The following is a 21,196-nucleotide window of genomic DNA, read 5'->3' on the forward strand; positions in this document are numbered from 1 at the left end:
TGTATTTATATAGAATTGTACGTGTTTTTCCTGTTTATTTATTTATTATTTTATTTATGTGTTATTTATAATGTTGATAATGTTGTTTATGTCATTATAGATTTTTTGCTGGTTTTGTTAAAGAAAGTATTTGTTGTTATTGTAATGGAATTGGAGGTTGTGAAAATCTGTTAGTATTGATAATATTCACTGTTATTTAGTTTGTAAGGTTGTGATTGTGGGTTTGAGTTGTGGAATGGTAGCTGCACCAGTAAATAAAGGACTGTAAAGGACTAATTGCCAACGATACAAAAGACAATATAAAATTAAATGAAACAATGTTTTTCATTTCGCACGTGCTATACATAGCACATGAAATGTATGTATTGTACTGTAACTGAATACAAATAAAGAATTTTTGAACTTGAACTTGAACACACACACACACACACACACACACACACACATGTATATATGTTATTCATTTATGTAGTAATAACCAAAAACAGAAATAAAAATCTCTAATTTTGATATTTTTTCAATAAATTAGGTCGTTTATAGCTGTGAGACCATTTTTTTACCAGAGATTTATTTCATATTTAATCTACTTAAAAACGGGTAACTTAGATGTATTTTATTATTATATTACTACAGAAAGTTGCGAAGCTATATTTCGTGATGAATAAAGTATCAGTGTTTTAACGGATTTTGCGAAGATAATGGTGGGAATGGCAGTCCACACCTTGACGATAATTTAGACGACAGATTCTCCTTGAATATTATTTTTACATCAAAAATATTAAACCTACAGTAAACTATTAAAACCAGCAATCAAACGATCAAAAGTCTGTCAAACACGGAGTGGTCTACTCGTCATCTGATAGGGCAAAGAGAGATAAAGGTGGGTTAAAAGAAGAATTTAAGAAAGTTGAATCGAATCTCAGACGCAATGGGTACCCTCGACCAGTAATAAACTAGTGCAAACGAACCAGATGAATGATTTCTGAGTTATTAAATCAAAATAGAGAAAAATTTGAGTTAACTTCAATCCCTTGTGTACCGGAGAAAATTAGAAGAGTAGGTGTAAAGAACAACATGAGAACCGCGTTTAAAACACACAATACTCTTAGACAAGGTCTCGTGAAAACAAAAGTAAAAAATGGAACGCAGGATTACAAAAACTCTATTTACAGTATAAAATGTAGTTGCAATAAAGAATACATATGCGAGACAAAAATACCGTTAAACGTAAGAATAAAACAACGCAAAGAAAACACGAGAAAAGAGTTAATATAAAAGTCAAAAATTGTGCATCATTTCTGGTTCGAATACCATTGTATGAACTGGGATTAAGCCATCAAGAACCCCACTTATTTAAAAGGAATTTAATCGAGGCTTCATACATTAAATTAGCAAACCGGCCGACTAGTCAAACATCAGTCGAAATCAGGCGCTTGAATTACTAATTCTCAAAAATGAACTAATAAAAAAATATAAAATATCAAACATATTAGAGTTTTGTAATAAACCAATGCAGAGTCACAGTATGGTTTAAAGTAGTTCATCTAGGACGAACTAATATTTAAAAGGCCCACTACAGTTCCCTTTTTTCCGCCATCTTGTTTCTGCCATGACGATCGCTGTTTGCTATTGTACTCCGGTGCAGAAAATGGTGCTATGGCCCACCGGTAGGCTAGTCCGTTGTTAAAAATGGGGCTATGGCCCACCGGTAAGCTAATCCGTTACCAAAAATGGGGCTCTGGCCCACCGGTAGGCTACTCCGTTACCAAAAATGAGGCTATGGCTCGCCGGTAGGCTACTCCATTGCTAAATATGGGGCTAAGGTCCACCGCTAGGCTACTTCGTTGTCAAAAATGGGGCTATGGCTCGCCGTTAGGCTACTCCGATGATAAAATTGGGGCTAATGACCCACCGGTAGGCTACTCCGTTGCCAAAAATTGGGCTATGACCCACCGGTGGGTTACTCAGTATCCAAAAAATAGGGTCATGGACCACTCTTATTTACTCGGTCTTTGCTGTAACTCATCTTTTCAATTGTTCCAATGTTTTGCTACTATATAAAATATAACATATAATTTCTAATTGGAGTTATGCCTTTATTCCAGAGATAAAGTTTTTAAACTGTGTAGTACCTTAAATTTGTCATTATTCTTCAGAACTCGTGTTTATATTCCATATAACGAAAATAGTCCATCTTCCGTTGAGTATTTATGTTCACGTAAATATTTATTTTATTTACTTTTGTTCGTTTCAAATTGAGTCAGTAACAAAATCCTAGGATGTAGAAATCAATTTGTCAAACCGCTAAAATAATGGTTTGAAACAATCCTTTTCCGTCCTATTGTCGAGAGTATTTGAGTTTCGAAAACCAGACAACTACGTAACCGTTCCAGGTAATGATGAATGTGCCCAATAACAATAGGGATGTACAATAAACTGAACTAAAATAAAACTGGGTTACCTTGTATATGTTTCACTGATACCTGAATAACAACAGTCCATTAGAGAGCTGATTCATTGTCAAGAATTGAGACAACAAAACTTTCCATTAATAGACCTATATCCTGCTACACTAGTTTCCTGATACATAGATAACATTTTCACTAACAATGGTGGGTTCCTGCTTGACAAAGGTTTTACTAGCCTTTAATATAGTATAAAGTAAATGTATCAGGCTAATCATACAATTGCACAATGCACAGTTGTAATAATGGATATGATTGACTATTTTAAATTACGCGTTTAGTTTACGTCTGATTAAATAGTAATGTATCACTTTTATTTAATTTTCTCTTACTAGCAATCTCAACTTTATCCTCTATTAGAAATATTTCATATGGTTAGTACTCCAATGTTGAAAAGAAATGTATGATGTATGCTTGCTCCGGTTCAAAAAGCCTAATTTTCAAAAAAATTTCAAAATTTTCTAAACTTTTAATGATCCAAGATTGTTTAATTTTATTTCCATTAAAATAGATCATCTAGCATCATTAAATTGGTTTTTTAGTTTAAACATGTTATTATTTTCGTTACATGATTGTGAGTGTCTTCTAAACTTTTTGAACGAAATAATGTAGCCCAGTCTATTTTTTAGCTCGCTTTTATTAATTTTTTTAGTTATGTCCAATTAATCTTATTTATTCTACATCCATGACTTTTTTTATATATTTTGTAGATTAATGTATTATTTATATAGCAGTTCAAATGTATTTGAGTTTTCTTTAACCGTGTTAGTTGTATGTGATAAGCATCTTTCATCGGCCTTTATTCCTGTTGGGTGTTCCAATTTTTTTTCTACAATTATTGAGTTTTGTCGTGGTAGTATGTTCTTTTTTATTTTTAAGTTTACATTTTGTTTGTTCGATGATTATATTATTATTTATTTATTTATAAGTTTCTAGATATTTCATGATTGATACGATTTAGATATTTCTTTTATTTGTATCAATCTCTTGTGAGTTTTGTTAATATTGTGAAATAAAACCTTTTTGAAATGAAATGAATGAATACATTGCAATAATATAATGTTTTCTAAAGGACATGTAAAATAAATAAATTTGTAAAAAATATGAGCACAATCATATGATATTTTAACATCTGAGATAGTAACACATGTAGGCTAATGAAATGAGTACAGATTTGAAATTTTGCATGCAACCTCAATGAAGCCTGTTACGCGACATATGGTTTGGCCTCTCCTCCTTCCTTATATAGCCTACAGAACATACACAAAAATATTGGAGATAAGTAAATCGTTTAGTAGACACTTTCCAGTTCTATTGCAACCGATACTCCAGGTTCGCTTATAAAAATAGGTTTTTTGGCCTTTTGTACTATGTGTGTATGTAAACAGATATACAGTTTTAACCAAACAGTTTCTTTGGTTGTTATTTGCGTATATATGTGTTTGTTTATTTGTTTTATGTTTTTTCAACACTTTCATTTGTTTAATAAACCCTCAAAATGTGAATGGCATTAACGCAAAGTCATAAAAGTTTGGATTTCAGATAAATAATAAACTGGCTAGAAGAATTACAGATTAATCATCTTGACTGTAACTTCAATTGTGTGTCAACTTCACTATTGTGATCTTGGAAAATATAAATCTGACAGTTGACTTTAAATAAGCAACCTTTCCTTGTTTTAGAGAAATATATAAATATCTGCTACAAACTGTAAAAAGCCCCACCATCCCAGTATGGTGGTTACTAAGGAGTTTTTGTGGAACACTCAGTATGACAATATTGTTTTCGATAGAAACATTAGTTTTAAGTCTTTTCTGTTCTTGGCACTTTTTTGTATTTCCCTTAACAAGGAAGATATGAAAGGCAAAAATATTGAGATTCTTTACAGAGTTTAACATTGAGAAATGTCTTTTTAAATAGCGTCCATTTGAATATTCTAAAATTGTAATTTTACCATCTTAAATTAGAATATTACCTTTGTATTTAAAACAGTGCAATGTTGATTTTTCAAATACAATCATTTAGAAGCTGGATGTACTATTATGAAGCTTTAACTGAACAAAGCGTCATTTTCTAATCAGACACTGAACGAACGGATACCTTCCTTTTAGTTTCACAGTTAAGAATATTGAAATGGATGCCTATTATAAAAGGTTTTTTTTGTCAATATTGAACTTCGTAAGGGATTGCAAATCCTTGAACATTCATATTTATGTTAATAAGGAAAATATCAAACAAGTCCCAAGAGTAAAAAGGTTTCAAAATTATTTTTTATATAAAAAATAATAATAATAATAATACACAGGGTGATCCATAACAATTTCTAACTTTCTAATTAAGTAATGACTGAATAATTAATAATAACTTTTCTTGTCAGTTTATTTTAGGTCAAAATAAAGAGAATTTGCACAAGTAATAATTTTTTTATTCTTAAAATATGTGATCCGTTGGTTTAACCAATGCGCATAACAATGTTCTCAAGATAATTATTATTAAAACAATTATTATTGAACTATTAAAAGTAATAAGTAAAACTATTATTACTGTGTATAAAAGTATAATAAAACTATTGATACAAAACGATGCAGGATTCACATTTAATATAGGGGAAATAGTAAAATAAGAATTAAATCACATTTATTTCACGTATATTAGAGCGAGAAGGCTTTGTCATAATTTAGCACTGTGTGTTTAAATTAGTAATAATAAATTTTATAATGTAATAATATATGTTGGCATTGTGTAAAAAATGTAACTAAAATTAATAAGATAGTCAATGGAATATTACTACGAGTAGAGAATGCGCTGATTGGTGCTGACGAGGTACGTACCTGTGTGCAACACTCGGGCCGGTGCGGCTGAGGTGTCCGCAACTACTGATGATAACCTCGTGTTACCGACATATTTACAAGGCCAGGAGTGGGGGTCTCAGCATCTCCTAGCCTCTCTTGTTTATTCCGGTAATTTAGAGGATTTAAGCTTTACCGTAACACTATTGCCGTACAGCATAGTTACACTACGGTCGTTAACTCATTCAATAAAACAATCACGAGTATCTGGAGTAGGGGTCTCAGCATCTCCTAGCCTCTCTCGTTTATTACAATAATTCAGGGGATTTCAGCTTTACCGTAACACTGTTGCCGTACAACATAGTTACACTACGCTCGATAACTCACTCAATAAAACATACACGAGGATCTAGGGTGGGGGTCTCAGCATCTCCTAGTTGTTTTCGCTTATTCCGGCAATTTATGGCATTTCAGTTATACCGTAACACTATTGCCGTACAACATAGTTACACTACGGTCGTTACCTCACTCAATCAAACATGCACGAGGATCTGGGGTGGGGGTCTCAGCATCTCCTAGCCTCTCTCGTTTATTACAATAATTCAGGGGATTTCAGCTTTACCGTAACACTGTTGCCGTACAACATAGTTACACTACGCTCGATAACTCACTCAATAAAACATACACGAGGATCTAGGGTGGGGGTCTCAGCATCTCCTAGTTTTTTTCGCTTATTCCGGCAATTTATGGCATTTCAGTTATACCGTAACACTATTGCCGTACAACATAGTTACACTACGGTCGTTACCTCACTCAATCAAACATGCACGAGGATCTGGGGTGGGGGTCTCAGCATCTCCTAGCCTCTCTCGTTTATTACAATAATTCAGGGGATTTCAGCTTTACCGTAACACTTTACCGGCTTTATGTTGCCGTACAACATAGTTACACTACGTTCGTTAACACACTCAATAACACATGCACGAGGATCTGGGGTGGGGGTCTCAGCATCTCCTAGGTTTTTCGTTTATTCCGGTAATTTAGGGGATTTCAGTTTTACCGTAACACTATTGCTGTACAACATAGTTTACACTACGGTCGTTAACTCACCCAAAAACAATCACGAGGATCTGGGGTGGGGGTCTCAGCATCTCCTAGTTTTTTTCGTTTATTCCGGCAATTTATAGGGGATTTCAGTTTTACCGTAACACTATTGCTGTACAACATAGTTACACAATGGTCGTTAACTCACCCAAAAACAATCACGAGGATTTAAGTTTTACCGTAACACTATTGCCGTACAACATAGTTACACTACGGTCGTTAACTCATTCAATAAAACATGCACGAGGATCTGGGGTGGGGGTCTCAGCATCTCCTAGCTTTTTCGTGTATTCCGGTAATTTAGAGGATTTCAGTTTTACCGTAACACTATTGCTGTACAACATAGTTACACTACGGTCGTTAACTCACTCAATAAAACATGCACGAGGATCTGGGGTGGGGGTCTCAGCATCTCCTAGGTTTTTCGTTTATTCCGGTAATTTAGGGGATTTCAGTTTTACCGTAACACTATTGCTGTACAACATAGTTACACAATGGTCGTTAACTCACCCAAAAACAATCACGAGGATTTCAGTTTTACCGTAACACTATTGCTGTACAACATAGTTACACTACGGTCGTTAACTCACTCAATAAAACATGCACGAGGATCTGGGGTGGGGGTCTCAGCATCTCCTAGCTTTTTCGTTTATTCCGGTAATTTAGGGGATTTCAGTTTTACCGTAACACTATTGCTGTACAACATAGTTACACAATGGTCGTTAACTCACCCAAAAACAATCACGAGGATTTCAGTTTTACCGTAACACTATTGCTGTACAACATAGTTTACACTACGGTCGTTAACTCACTCAATAAAACATGCATGAGGATCTAAGGGTGGGGGTCTCAGCATCTCCTAGCTTTTTCGTGTATTCCGGTAATTTATAGGATTTCAGTTTTACCGTAACACTGTTGCCGTACAACATAGTTACACTACGGTCGTTAACTCACTCAATAAAACATGCACGAGGATCTGGGGTGGGGGTCTCAGCATCTCCTAGTTTTTTCGTTTATTCCGGCAATTTATGGCATTTCAGTCATACCGTAACGCTATTGCCGTACAACATAGTTACACACGGTCGTTAACTCACTCAATAAAACATGCACGAGGATCTGGAGTGGGGGTCTCAGCATCTCCTAGCCTCTCTCGTTTATTACAATAATTTAGGGGATTTAAGCTTTACCGTGACACTATTGCCGTACATTGTAGTTACACTACGGTCGTTAACTCACTCAATAAAACGAGCTCAAGAATCTGGAGTGTCTAACACACGCAAATTGCCCGTTTATCTTTTCTTCCGGAATGTTTCCAGTATCGCGAATGTGGAGGTGCGTGCGTGCGTGGTAACTACTTTAGTTTTCAGCCGCAATCCATAATTGCTAATAATTTATTTTCCTTTCACACATACTAAAACTGGTGTTGATAAAACAATGCAATATTGAGAAATAAAAATAATTGTTTATCGTCAAAAATATTGTTGTTAATTTAAATATACAAAATTCGTGACAATTATATTAGGTATTACGAGTAGTTTCATTTATACATTCGCAACTTCACCCCTAACAAGTGTCACTTAGTTACGTTCATTAATCTTTATGTTATTTTCAGATAATTTGTATACGGTTCATTAAAATGATGAACTGTATTGAGGTTAAGTGGAAGAGAGTACTTCATAGTTCTCTAATGTACATATACATGATACGTTTACTTCGATTTGATGGTTGAGGTATGTAAAGGTTGAGGGATTTCTGCTAGCTTTTAAAAGGTATATTTCTAAACACATTATAAAGACAATGGATTGATATAAATCTAAATGTTTAAACAATTTCCTATAAGGCATTTATTCAGAGCAGAAGACGAATTTTCTAATTTTGTAAGATTTGTTAGTGACCGTAGATCAACAGAATTGTTTTCTCCTCAAAGGTACAATGCACGCACGTCACTCCGAGTGCTCTTTTCCTCTTGTGTGGTTAATTTGCTTTGGTTGGCAATTGATTCTGTTATTTCCTTGTCCACCAACACGACAAACAGGTTTCCGTTTGGCCGGGTAAGTGCTTGGAAATACCCATCAGAAATAAGTAAACCAAACACATTGCATCAGGCTTTGGGTCAATAGCCGAATTACAGCTAGGTTCTTGTCACGTTACAGCTAGGTTCTTGTCACGTTACAGCTAGGGTCCTTGTCACGTTACAGCTAGGTCCTTGTCACGTTACTAGCTAGGTTTCTTGTCACGTTACAACTAGGTTCTTGTCACGTTACAGCTAGGTTTCTTATCACAACACAGCTAGGTTCTTGTCACGTTACAGCTAGGTTCTTGTCACGTTACAGCTAGGTTCTAGTTACGTTACTGCTAGGTTCTTGTCACGTTACTGCTAGGTTCTTGTACGTTACAGCTAGGTTGATACCACTTTAAACCTAGGATCTTGTCACATTTCAGCCAGGTTCTTGGACTCAGGAGCTTTAGATACCAATACGTGTTTTATACACTTATAGCATGCCAAGGCTTACAGTTGAGAATAATTTGCAATGAAAATCATATGTTCAATAACCGGAGTAAGGATAGAATTAAAAATAAGGATCGTGTTGAGTGATAGAGTTATGGTATAATGCCAAGGTATCAAGACGTGGTGGATAGGGAAAAGGTCAAATCAATCAGAATGGCTTTTGAGGGTAAGAAAATAACTCTAAAGTGTGACTAGAGATGTAAAATAGAAATAGTTTGGACATGATTCTAGATGGTGACTTGCCATGTAGAACCTATGTGCAAGAAGGTGAAAATAATAGCTGCGTGAAGAATGATATCAGTTGCCAACGCACGATCACACACTTCTTGCTCTTTAAAAATTGAATGAGATATAGCTAACTGTGTAGGGCAAAAGACCAAATTTGAACTAGCTACAATCACACACTTCTTGCTCTTTAAAAATTGAATGAGATATAGCTAACTGTGTAGGGCAAAATACCAAATTTGAACTAGCTACAATCACACACTTCTTGCTCTTTAAAAATTGAATGAGATATAGCTAACTGTGTAGGGCAAAAGACCAAATTTGAACTAGCTACAATCACACACTTCTTGCTCTTTAAAAATTGAATGAGATATAGCTAACTGTGTAGGGCAAAAGACCAAATTTGAACTAGCTACAATCACACACTTCTTGCTCTTTAAAAATTGAATGAGATATAGCTAACTGTGTAGGGCAAAATACCAAATTTGAACTAGCTACAAACTGCACAAATTTGAACTAGCTACAATCACACACTTCTTGCTCTTTAAAAATTGAATGAGATATAGCTAACTGTGTAGGGCAAAAGACCAAATTTGAACTAGCTACAATCACACACTTCTTGCTCTTTAAAAATTGAATGAGATATAGCTAACTGTGTAGGGCAAAAGACCAAATTTGAACTAGCTACAATCACACACTTCTTGCTCTTTAAAAATTGAATGAGATATAGTTAACTGTGTAGGACAAAAGACCAAATTTGAACTAACCACAATCACACACTTCTTGCTCTTTAAACGCCGAAACTAGGTGTTCAAAATTAAGCGGTTACAGCTATTGCTGGTCGTAGACACCTTGACAGCTGTAGCGAAGCCTTTAGAGGCTGCAGACCATGACAGTGTTTTCCTCTATTTATGAAGCTCTGTGTAGTAGAAACCAAATTCCAAAAAGTTTATCCATATATTAGGGAATATCATACACTCGGTCTAATCATACTGAAAATAAAGGAACACACCAGAATGCATTCCCTTCACCTCGTGATTATTCACGAAATTATAAGACTATATAAATCTCTTCAGCTAAACAAATAACCAACCAAATGATAGCCAGATTTGATTCCGTCAGCCAGATTGACATAATCCGTGTGAAAATCTATGTATTAATCACAGTAGATCAACCTCTTCGAGTGAAGATCCTAATATTGTCTCGTCAATTAAGTCGGCTGTTCCTGGGTAGATCATGAATGCCTCACTGCTAATTAGATATTAAATATCTTTCCTAACAATGGCGAGTGATTCTTTAAGAGTTCATATCAGTTTATGTTACCCCTGAGTACGCGTATGCTTTTTCATCTCATCTGAATGCACAGGCTGATCTTAGCGAATCTGTACTTTACGGTTTGGATCCTTGCCCACTGTTAGATGACTCGTTTTCTGAGAATGTCTTGGAATTACCTATTATCTACGAAGGCAAAGTAGACTTTTAAACTCGGAAGCAACCTTCATGAGGTTCAAAGCTTTTAATACTCACTATCTTGAAATGGTACTTGTATTAATATTACCCATTGCTTTTATACCTCTCTAGCGTAGATATTCTCAACCTTTTTGAACCTATGATGCTCTTTTTGTATCTGAAATTTTGACGAATCACAACTAAAAAAAAAAAAAAAAAACATTAAGGGTAGGGGAGGAGGCAAAGCGTTCGATACCACTAAATAAATAAAACTCGTATCCTGTAAAATGCTGTGGATTTACAGTATGGTATTTCCTAATTAAATATTTGATAAAAGCCAAATTTATTCTTTCACTAATAAAAGAATGACATTAAACTCGATAGTACGTAACGTGAAAAAGAAATCAAAATATAATATTTTTGATTGCGATAGGAAGCCTGTGCACAAGCGCGACCAGCCTATACTGTGCACATGTGGGAGATTTTATGGACTAACTTAGGGTGACGATGACTTGGTCTTTTGTATGCACGGTCTAACTTGTAAGTTTCTTATTCTTCACATGTTTATTTTGCTGTTTAGAACTGCTTCCGTGAGTAACGTGGCAGATCAAACTAAAACAGAAATGAAGAGAATAGAACGATTCTTCTTTCAAGTATGGGTTCGTGTCTCTTGGAAATAAGCAGAAGTGTGTCGTGTGTGGCGAAGTACTGTGCGCTGAATATTTCATCATCATCCATCTAAAATATTATATTATCTGGAATCTAAACATTGTGTACTCAAGGATAAACCTGTAAGCTTGAACAAAACGGATCTTTTTTTCTCTCGTGACCCCCAGGTTGGGATGAGAACCCCTGCAGTTCATTAATAACTAGAGAGAATTTTTCCTTTCTGGTTCAATGTTCTACAAAACTTAACTGAGACGAATATGACGTAGGCTAATATGTCTCATAAAAGCTACTCAGGTGTTTCACCGAAAATGGCCTCATATTGAGTATGGACAATATTTAATATTGAATGGCATTATATGGTTAGGTTCAGCGATGTTACTTCAGGAGGTGGTGAGATATAACTGACGTAGTTGAGATTTTCAAAACCACATTTACTATAAAAGTAGGATTTCCCGGGAATTTGTAAATATAGACAATGGAACATATATAAAAATCAATATTTAACCGGTTGGTAATTATTCTGTTAACTAATTTTTTTGACACTACGCAGTGAGGATTAATTTTTTTAGTACTTTCATCTCTGTCTGATGTGATACCTAATGGAAGATGATCTGTACATTCTCCCCACTGGGTGTATATATGTTTCAATATCAATTACACGTAGTATTAGATGTACAGGACACATTATTATGAAAATTGTCCGGCTTCACAACTAAAAACCCGTTGAGAACAACGTAACAACCATTGACACCTTGTGGAAATTTTACGACAGTTTTTCATTATCAACCATTCACTGTAACTATGTAATCAATACTTATCAAAATACTTGTGAATTTGTGATAATTGTCAATAACATGTCCAGACAAAGCCTCCCTATCAGTTTAAAAACCACTAAATTCAAGGATATTAATCGTATTGTGAACAGATTGTAGGTCACGTGTTACGCATTTCAAATGGCGTTTACAGTTTTACATAGATCCCAGCGTAAAGATTATATTTATGAACAGTATTTTATTGAATGTATACCCCAAAAGTTACACAATAATTTGAAACGGTACAGCTACTAACATATTGAACTGTTCTAATAAATAAACCTTAATACTATTAATCTTACTTACATGCCACACAACAAAGATCACTAGTATGAATTAGAGTAGATAATGTAATTGAATTATGATTAGGCAGGTTGTTATTAATCTTATATACTTCCCCCTCTAATTGCACTTCATGTTGTATCAAGTCAGCCAATCAGAAGTGTCATCAATAAGTCGTTCAGAATTGAGATTTAGATAGAAAGCAAACACTAGACTTTAAAATCATACGTGAGTGTTAATCTATTAAATCCATAGTTACTAAGTTTAAATATTTTTCAAATATTCCTTGTGCTCAATTTTATTGACGTGGGAGAAGGCACCTATAATACTCCATTGGGTTGTGCCATTGAGTGCAGGTGTATAGGTCGTTGCATTCGTGAATCTTTGATTCCAAAAGTCCAAAAGTTTCAATCTGATAGGAAGCACTATTTTCTAAAAAGACCAGAAAAGGTTCAGAAGTATTTTCTGTAATAAGTTTGTTCCCCTGCATTATTCTTTGCGTTGTTAGCAACATCAAATTTAACGAAGTGGGCAAGGATTTAAGTGGCAAAGAACCAATAAAACAATTCAATCTCTATTTAACACGCCTAACTTTCACGCCTGAGATGGGAGACTTATCACACGCCCCGCGCAGCCCTGCACCTCTGATGGTAATCTAGTTCCATCTACTGAAGTTCAAGAACCCTACTGGCGACTACTTAGGTACCACAGACTTCAGAACCAAAATAACCAAGAATCTCGCGGTTTGCAGACGATTCGGCTGCCGATTTGTACGATGATTATGATAGTGTTGGTGGAAAGCACCATGAAGTTACTGACCTCAACATAGGTACCACTGAGATAGGGCCAATCTCCCAATCTTAATGACTGGCCATCTCGATACTTGACCAAATTCGCAATTTGTTTTTGTTGACGACTCAACATAGGCACTCCACCTCAGTGTCAATAACACAGGTGGTCGCCTATTTTACAGACTGTGTCAATCCTAAGTTTTGACCCTGTGTCATAGTCCTAGGTGAAACCGCGAATGAGGCGCAGCCACCACAGTGTCGAGTACGATATCATGAGTTCGGTAGCATGTAAGTGGCAAACATAACCTCACTTCTGTCACGCGTATCTTGTTGGGAAGCAATGATCTAAACGTAACTCAAAAATAATCCCAGCTTGGATTCCAAAGAAGCAGGGTGCATCCATGTAGTTTAAGTTACAATTGAACTCTCCTTAGTTCAAAACAGTTAATTGAGCTCTGAAGTTCCTTCGCCTCCCTACTATCTCTGATGTTCTAATTTGTTTTCTTCTTCTCTTTTAAGCTACAGCTTTAAGCTATGCTGGCTTCGATGTACACTGGCATTTATTTTATTGCACTGGTATTTATGCGTAAAGTACATTATCAATCGTGTCTATCCCTGATTGGAACTCCCCGGGATTTGAACCCGAGATCTCTCAGTTAGAGCCGAGACTATATCAATTAATCTACGGAGGAGTACTTCTAAATATTTATACTCTCCACCGTCACCAAGTCGTTACACACCGAGCTCAAGCAATACGCTTCTAGAATGTCTCGGAACTTGACACCAATGAAAGGAGAGAATAGCCTATACACGCTCTGGACTCTGCGAAATATATCAAACCAGAAATTTTAAATGCCAGAGACGGAGAACTGTTTCAGTCTTGTCAGTAATGAGAAAAAGCCTAGAGAAACGTCCTTTGGTAGCTGCAACCACTGAAAAAGCGATCACATCAAGAGGTGTCATCTTTTCAGCATTGCTGTACGACCTCAAAACTATGACAAAAGACGAGGAATTAATGAGGAAAACAGAGAAATGTGTAGGTCCATCTGGGGTTTCCATGTCGATTAAAACCGGGTTCCCACCAAGTCAAGACTCGACCTTGTTCAAGCTGATTTGACCATTTCCAATAATCAGAAATCTTATAAAAATAAACTTACTTTCACTAAGTGGATGTGAGATAAACTAACTCGATCTTCCTACCTTTGTCGACCAGGACGAGAGACAGACCATTGTTATATGGCTGGTTGTATCGAAAACAAGTCTTTGTGATGAGGCCGCCAGCTCCATCCGATTTATATTCAAACTACAGGTAATTTAAGTTAAGGACGCAAGGGCTGTAAGAGATCAACTATTGGTTGATCTTTATTTGAAACGTATTTTGAGTGTCTTGATTTTCTTTCCCTTGCTCACAAAGGATCCTGAGCAAGATTCATCGTCCAGTAAAGTTGTACCTGCGATGACTGCATGATCTTACTTTTGGAATCGTCTTTCCATCCTGCAATAGTTTCTTGTGTGTAGAGGTGGGAGGTACTTACAAGCTGTAAGTAAGCAATCTTAGTCTCTCCATCAGTTTCATCATTTCTCAAATCTTTGCTTTATGTACTTCCTTGTTCCCTTAGGGGAATTGCTCACTGATAATCCCACATAAAATCAGTCTGTACCTATAGCTCTTGGGGAGGGAAACGTATTGGCATAACGGTACATACTGGATTATTAACAACTTCCTTATTCTTTTCTCTTCTAATGGGTTACTTTACCAGCTTGGTTATAAGATGGGTCCACGGTAGGACATCAAGATAGAGGTTCGGTATAGCTAATATTTCATTGACAGCTTCAGAAATAGCAACTTGCAGATTCCTATTCCTAAGCATTTGCCAGAGCGTAGATCGCATGTAATCCTGATGCCTGATTCTGTTAAAGAAAAAAGAATTCCTGGGTCTTCATACTTGACATTAAAACATTATAGTCGTACCAACAATACAATAATGACACTATTAATTAAAGACAGCAAGAACTGTCAATTTATTTGGTGATTGTTAAAAGTAAATACTTAATAAGTATCTGTGCTTATTTATTGAAAACAGTAATACATATAAAAATAAATCTCATCTTATATAAAACATATTATAAAAACAACAAACAAATGTAAAAGTTTATTGTTGATATTTAAAACAATTAAATGCCTAAATATATCACAATGCTTGATTTTTTTCTTTTTATAATTCCATTCATACAGAAAAGTTTACTTTTGCTGTCTGAAAATAATCATAAATTATGATTATTTTCAGACAGATTTCGCCCGCAATTTCTATGCAGAATTCCGTGTATTTGTTTGTAACACGTGTATTTGTTTGTAACACGTATAGTTGTTTGTAACACGTGTATTTCTTTTCAGAAATGCAATTTTAGATCAATGAAAAGGAACATCAAAGACGAAGTTCATAAATTTCATTGTGAAATCAATTTTTATGTAATGCGTTAGTGTCCTTTGATATTTTTAAAATAGAATTTATAAAATGTATCATGCATCAGGTATCCATTTTTTGTGTGTTCAAAATTAATAAGACGAAAGGTTATGAAAATCTATGAAAAATTTCTAGATTTGCACATCCAGTTAAAATTAATTACATATCCAACGCAAAATCGGAGTTCGATATTTTGCCCCGAGAAACAATGTAAAGTAGACTACTATATAATTTTGTAATAGGTTGGATTCAAAACAGCACTGTTTTCAAAATAGTATGGATATAGATATTGTTATTTAAAATAAAAAACTAAAATCTACATCAACAATACTAACTCATTTCAATACTTACATTATGATGGTAGTTACCATCCATACAGGAAAGTTGCCATCCATCCAGTAGTTGCCATCCACCCTGTATTATGTAAAGGTGACACAGAAAAGTACATGTTCTTGCTTCCCGATCTATGTTCGCTCTCTCATACGGTTTCCTCGGTTCAGTCTAGGAATTAAATCAGTATTTATATACCTAATCAGTATCGTATACCTGACCGTGACAAGTGAAAGTGGTTGCGATGTCCCTATCGTCAATTTTATGTCATAAAAATTGAATTTGGTTTGTGTCTCTTGTATTACTTTGTGATTCCACTTTCTTCAGCTACCGGAAATATGTCGTCCCACAATGCCCAAGAAAACCAAATAAGTTAATAAAGTAAAATCCACAATAAATTATAAATTTATTGTTTACCTTGTTGCCTGATGTTGGAATAAGAAGTGTTACTACTTTTGTTATGATTTCACTCTATAAATGTACCGGTAATAAAACTGAAAATATTGGTTAAATTAATTAAACATATAGACGTACTCCATAATAGAATGTTAACAGAGTCAACAGTTGATTACCTTTAACAGGCTCTATAAATTCATATTACACAACTTTAGAGACTAGTGGGGCGTAGCGCGAAGGGATTTTCGAAATAAAAATAAGTCCAGGGACCCTAAGAATGTCCATGTAAAATTTCAGAAAAAGATATTGAATAAATTGTGCGTGAAGGCAAAACAAACAAAGGCGCTTTTGCAATTAGAATATTATTAGGATGAGAGTCAAATTATGCAAAGCACCTCTTATATGTTTCTAACGTAGAATATGTACGATAACCGAGCAATGACAACAGACGATGTGCCTCGGTAGACTACGTAGTAACGCCTGTTTCTGCAGTGTTTACACCGCGACGGCCTTGTCCTGGTTGCTGCCTACCCTACATGGACAGGCGGCTATCGGGCAAATTATCGATTCAGGGCAAATTAGAAAATTGCACTAGTAGAAGAACTCTGCAGACACTTTCGTTATTATTTAGCATAATAATGGATGATTGTTACAGTACTCACAGTACATATCTACCGTACGTACATCTGTGAGAGGTTGTCATCAGAAGGCATGTGTTTATTTAGCATGTTTCCAATGTATACATTCATTACTGCCGTGAAATTAACAGTTGTCTCGGAATACTTATAAATAGATAGATACCTATAAACGGGACTATTTCTATGTCAATGGGATTTTTAGTGATTACACATTAATGAAAAAGCCATCTTAATCCACTTGTACATTTGTATTGACCTCTCCGGTAATTGTGCTTGCGATTTATCGGTAAGACAACACTACAAAACGGTGATGGTCAAATAGATACTTTCAATAACTAAATAAGTTTATGAAACGGAGAATAACTATGGAAAACTATGCTGCGTTTAATTATTATTTCAGGCTTTGTAAGTATAGATTGGTGAATTTATTTCATTCTTTGTTTGATTGATAAGAAACCTTGGTAAACCACTTTAGGCTTGGTAATCCTCTTTACAGTCGCCCCCTAACTCGCTCTTCTGACGGTCGATACATAATCGAGAGAATATTCTCTATCGAAATAATCTGAAACTAGGTTATGTGTTTTGCAATGAACAATGGTTTCCGGTTCCTGCGCTATCTGCCTAATTTTTACATTTTTACAAACAGAACCCGTCATAATTACGAATAAAAAAACTAGCTGAAAGTGAAAAATGGTATATCTGAAGTTTATACGTGTTTCAAGAATACTATGCGAATAAAGTATAATTGCTAATATACTAATTAAATGAATGTAATGCTGTTTTAAGATTTTAGGACTATAGAAATGAGGTTCTGGGATCTACATCGTTGTCTGATAAACTTCAGTCTATACTTTACTCATATAAATAGATTTTAATTAAAATTTACATGAGCTTCAGTGCAAAAACTTAAGAAAGCTAATTAGTCAACCAGATCAAAAGCATGGAGTTCTAGGAGGCCGAGGAATTCCCGAAACTGAAGGATCCAATAAGCTGAACGCTTCTAGGAACTAGAAGTTCTTGTAGTGCATGAACTAGAAGCTTCCACAGACCAATAGCTCTCGTAGACTGCAAGTGTTTGAAGAGTGAAAGGTCCCAGAGGTCAATAGCTCTCGTAGAATGCAAGTGTTTGAAGAGTGAAAGGTCCCAGAGGTCAATAGCTCTCGTAGAATGCAAGTGTTTGAAGAGTGAAAGATCCCAGAGGTCAATAGCTCTCGTAAACTGCAAGTGTTTGAAGAGTGAAAGGTCCCAGAGGTCAATAGCTCTCGTAAACTGCAAGTGTTTGAAGAGTGAAAGGTCCCAGAGGTCAATAGCTCTCGTAAACTGCAAGTGTTTGAAGAGTGAAAGCTTCCAGAGACCGGGAGAATCCAGAGACTGGCAGCTTCTAGAAACCGATAATTCTCAATAGTGCTCTTAACTCCAAGCTTTTAGAGATAGGAAGCCAATAGTAGCCAGAAGGAACAAAGCGCTCCGCGCTGAGAGCTCAATAGAAACGGAAGCTTTCAGAGGTTTGCACTTTCTAGTAGCTGAAATCATTCACAGCTAAGAGTTTGGTTATCGTACTTTCCATTTTATTTTATTTATTCAGGAATTATCCTCTTAAAATATAGATACTAAATATGTTGCACTGTGTACATCCCTTTAATCTTTAAAACTACTCCAGTTAATGCTCACCACTTTAAACTGTTTTGGTTATAAATTGCAATTCCAATTTGTTATTTCATCATTGAATTTTTCCTGACTCAATCAGTTTTAGCGGTTCATTATTGTCTTTATGATGAGTTAATACAATTTAAAATATAACTTAGGTACTTTTTCTTTGTAATTTCCCCTCACATAACTAACTAATGTTATAAAGTGGATGTGTCCATTTAAATACATTATTCTGGCTGAGACTACTCTCATTCATGTGTCTCACTTATGAAGAAAAGGGTTGACCCACTTAGCATTTCCATGAATTTAACATAATCAGCGAGTTCGAACCACTTCCTTTTCTGCACCATTAAGTAGCACAGGGTTCGCAAGGAATGATTTGCAAAGTGTCAAATCCACTCGATTCAAATGTGATGTTGAATTCTCCATGAATTGCCCTCATCAGCTAGTCTCGGTTATTGACAGATCTGGACCGGATACTTTATAGCGGTAAGAGTGTTCCTACACTTATTATTTGACTGGGAACAGATGTTCACTATTAATTCATATAATTTTGTATTGTAAAACAGGAAGTCATTACAAATTAATGATGTTATTGTGACTTACTGCAAGAACTCGAAGTTATTGACAATAAACCCCTAGGGAATTTAAGATAAACTACAAACAATATACTAAAAAATTAAAATTAAAAATCCGCTTAATCTTAATAACGAATTGAGTACTAAATATTCAATTGAGCATTACAGCTTTAAAACTTTGATTCATAATCTATATTTAATACTACAGAATATATATCTAAGGAGAAATGAACGAAACTACAGGACACGGTGCAGGATCAGAAGAGGTCCTGGCTTATTGTCAAGAGGATCAGGTACCAGTCCAAACCTTGTCCTCAAAATACGCGAGTATTCGCAGGCAACCGACCGTCACGTTTCTTGGAGGTCATTGCGGACAACTCTTCAAAGTTAATGATTTACCGAGTTCTGAGTATTGTACGAGACACATCGCGTTTTGTCTTCACGCAATCTTTATTGTTGTTGAAATTTTCTCCATGCAATCATTTAATATCGTTCAAACCAGTAGAGAAATTGTTCTGGTAAATTGTATGTGTAGAGTTTGTTATGTGTTGTCTCGGATTACGAGGTTGAACTACTGTCGTTGCTGCTGCTTCCAGTCCTAATTTAATTTATAGATTTTTCATCTTGTAGATTTATCGAATTACGAACCACTCTAGAACCCCGGTTATCGTTGCCTCGAACGTAGATATCTGATCATTAGATATGCTAGCTATGAATCAGTAAATTTTCGGGATTGCAGAAAATTATCTCTTTCACTTTAAACTCTGTGACTGTGAGGTTGTGAAGTTGATAAATAAATCATAAATAAACCCATATCGCCCCTAGAAAACTAACGTATAACCTGTAAAATGTTCACATTTTATCTTCAGTAGTTTTTATTGCGGCATGATTGCAAAATTGAATAATCATTCTACTTTAAATTGCTGTAAATTCACCTGGAGTGGTAAATAAGTATTCTTTTTTCTGTATTGTGGGAGGTTACTTTAAAGGAATATAAATTTAACATATACTGTACAATGTTTTCCAAGCCCAAAATCGATTACGACACCATAAGATCCTATCTTATTCCATTTTTGCGTACGATAGAGGCGCAAGCTCTTATTTTCCAAATCTTCTAGAATCGCTCAGGACATCTGACTTCCTGAGCCTGTACGAAGATTAATGGGATATGAAAACTCATGTGATATATTAATCAATATACACTGAATAAAATTAGTATAATTAAAACATTTTAACATATAAAAATTACTCAGAATTTAAATAATAACAAAACCTGCTTTGATACATCATGTGTAAATCACGAAATAACACCAGAACATCACAGCCATCAAAACCTAAAAATGAACTGCTATTTATTGTTTTATATGGTGTTAATGTACTGAAAACGTAGTCAGGTAGGCATCGGTTTGAGGATCGAATTTCTACTTAAAAGAACAAATAATAGACCGGTTTTATCGGATAATTTTACTGGGACCCCCACCACGCGTCTATTTGAAGGGACCGTGTCGACCGATGAGACAGCTAACTGTGCGCAATTATAGGCTAAATTTGTAATATTGTTCATTACAATTTCGAATAAACTGTGACTATTACTTTTAGAATCATTACGATTACGTTCAAACCCTGAGCACTGAATTTCTGTATTCAATTTATTCATCGCCCTACGTCCCGCGTACGTGTTTGGTGGTGGTTGACAAGGGTAACGGTGATTTGGGGGGGAGGGAGAGTGTGAAGGGTTGGACATACCGGGGCCCGGCCAAAAATTATTTTCGGGAGCCGCCAAAGCTAAGTACGGCCCTGCCAAGTTTTATTTTTACAATCCTAGTCTTTTCTCAATTACTTAATTATAACCCTGTGTTGCAATTCGATAGTAAACAAAGGCTTAGCAAAAAAGCAATGAATGAGCTAAAAATTCAGATTAGGTGATCAATTCAATTGAGGGTACTTGACAATGTCAATTGATATCAAATCTCAATTCTAATTTAAATATAAATATAGTCAACAGCTTTATCTGTCATTCAACAATCAATAACGGCTAGAATTA

General features: G+C 35.3%; 1 protein-coding gene across 2 annotated transcripts in view; it reads right to left on the bottom strand.

Moving 5' to 3' along the window:
- LOC124358298 (proton-coupled amino acid transporter-like protein CG1139) overlaps positions 1-12,370 on the bottom strand; it is a 46,302-nt gene extending 33,932 nt beyond the window's left edge. The window contains exon 1 of one of the 2 annotated variants that reach the window (XM_046810602.1): positions 12,329-12,370. The gene's annotated coding sequence lies outside the window, so the exon portion shown is untranslated. Of the gene's footprint in view, positions 1-5,296; positions 5,413-12,328 lie in introns of those variants that run through there. The other variant, XM_046810597.1, reaches the window with a different exon arrangement.
- Positions 12,371-21,196: the final 8,826 nt, after the last annotated feature.

The sequence above is a fragment of the Homalodisca vitripennis genome, chromosome 1 (genome assembly GCF_021130785.1).
Source record: "Homalodisca vitripennis isolate AUS2020 chromosome 1, UT_GWSS_2.1, whole genome shotgun sequence".
In the NCBI taxonomy this organism is placed as follows: Eukaryota; Metazoa; Arthropoda; class Insecta; order Hemiptera; family Cicadellidae; genus Homalodisca; species Homalodisca vitripennis.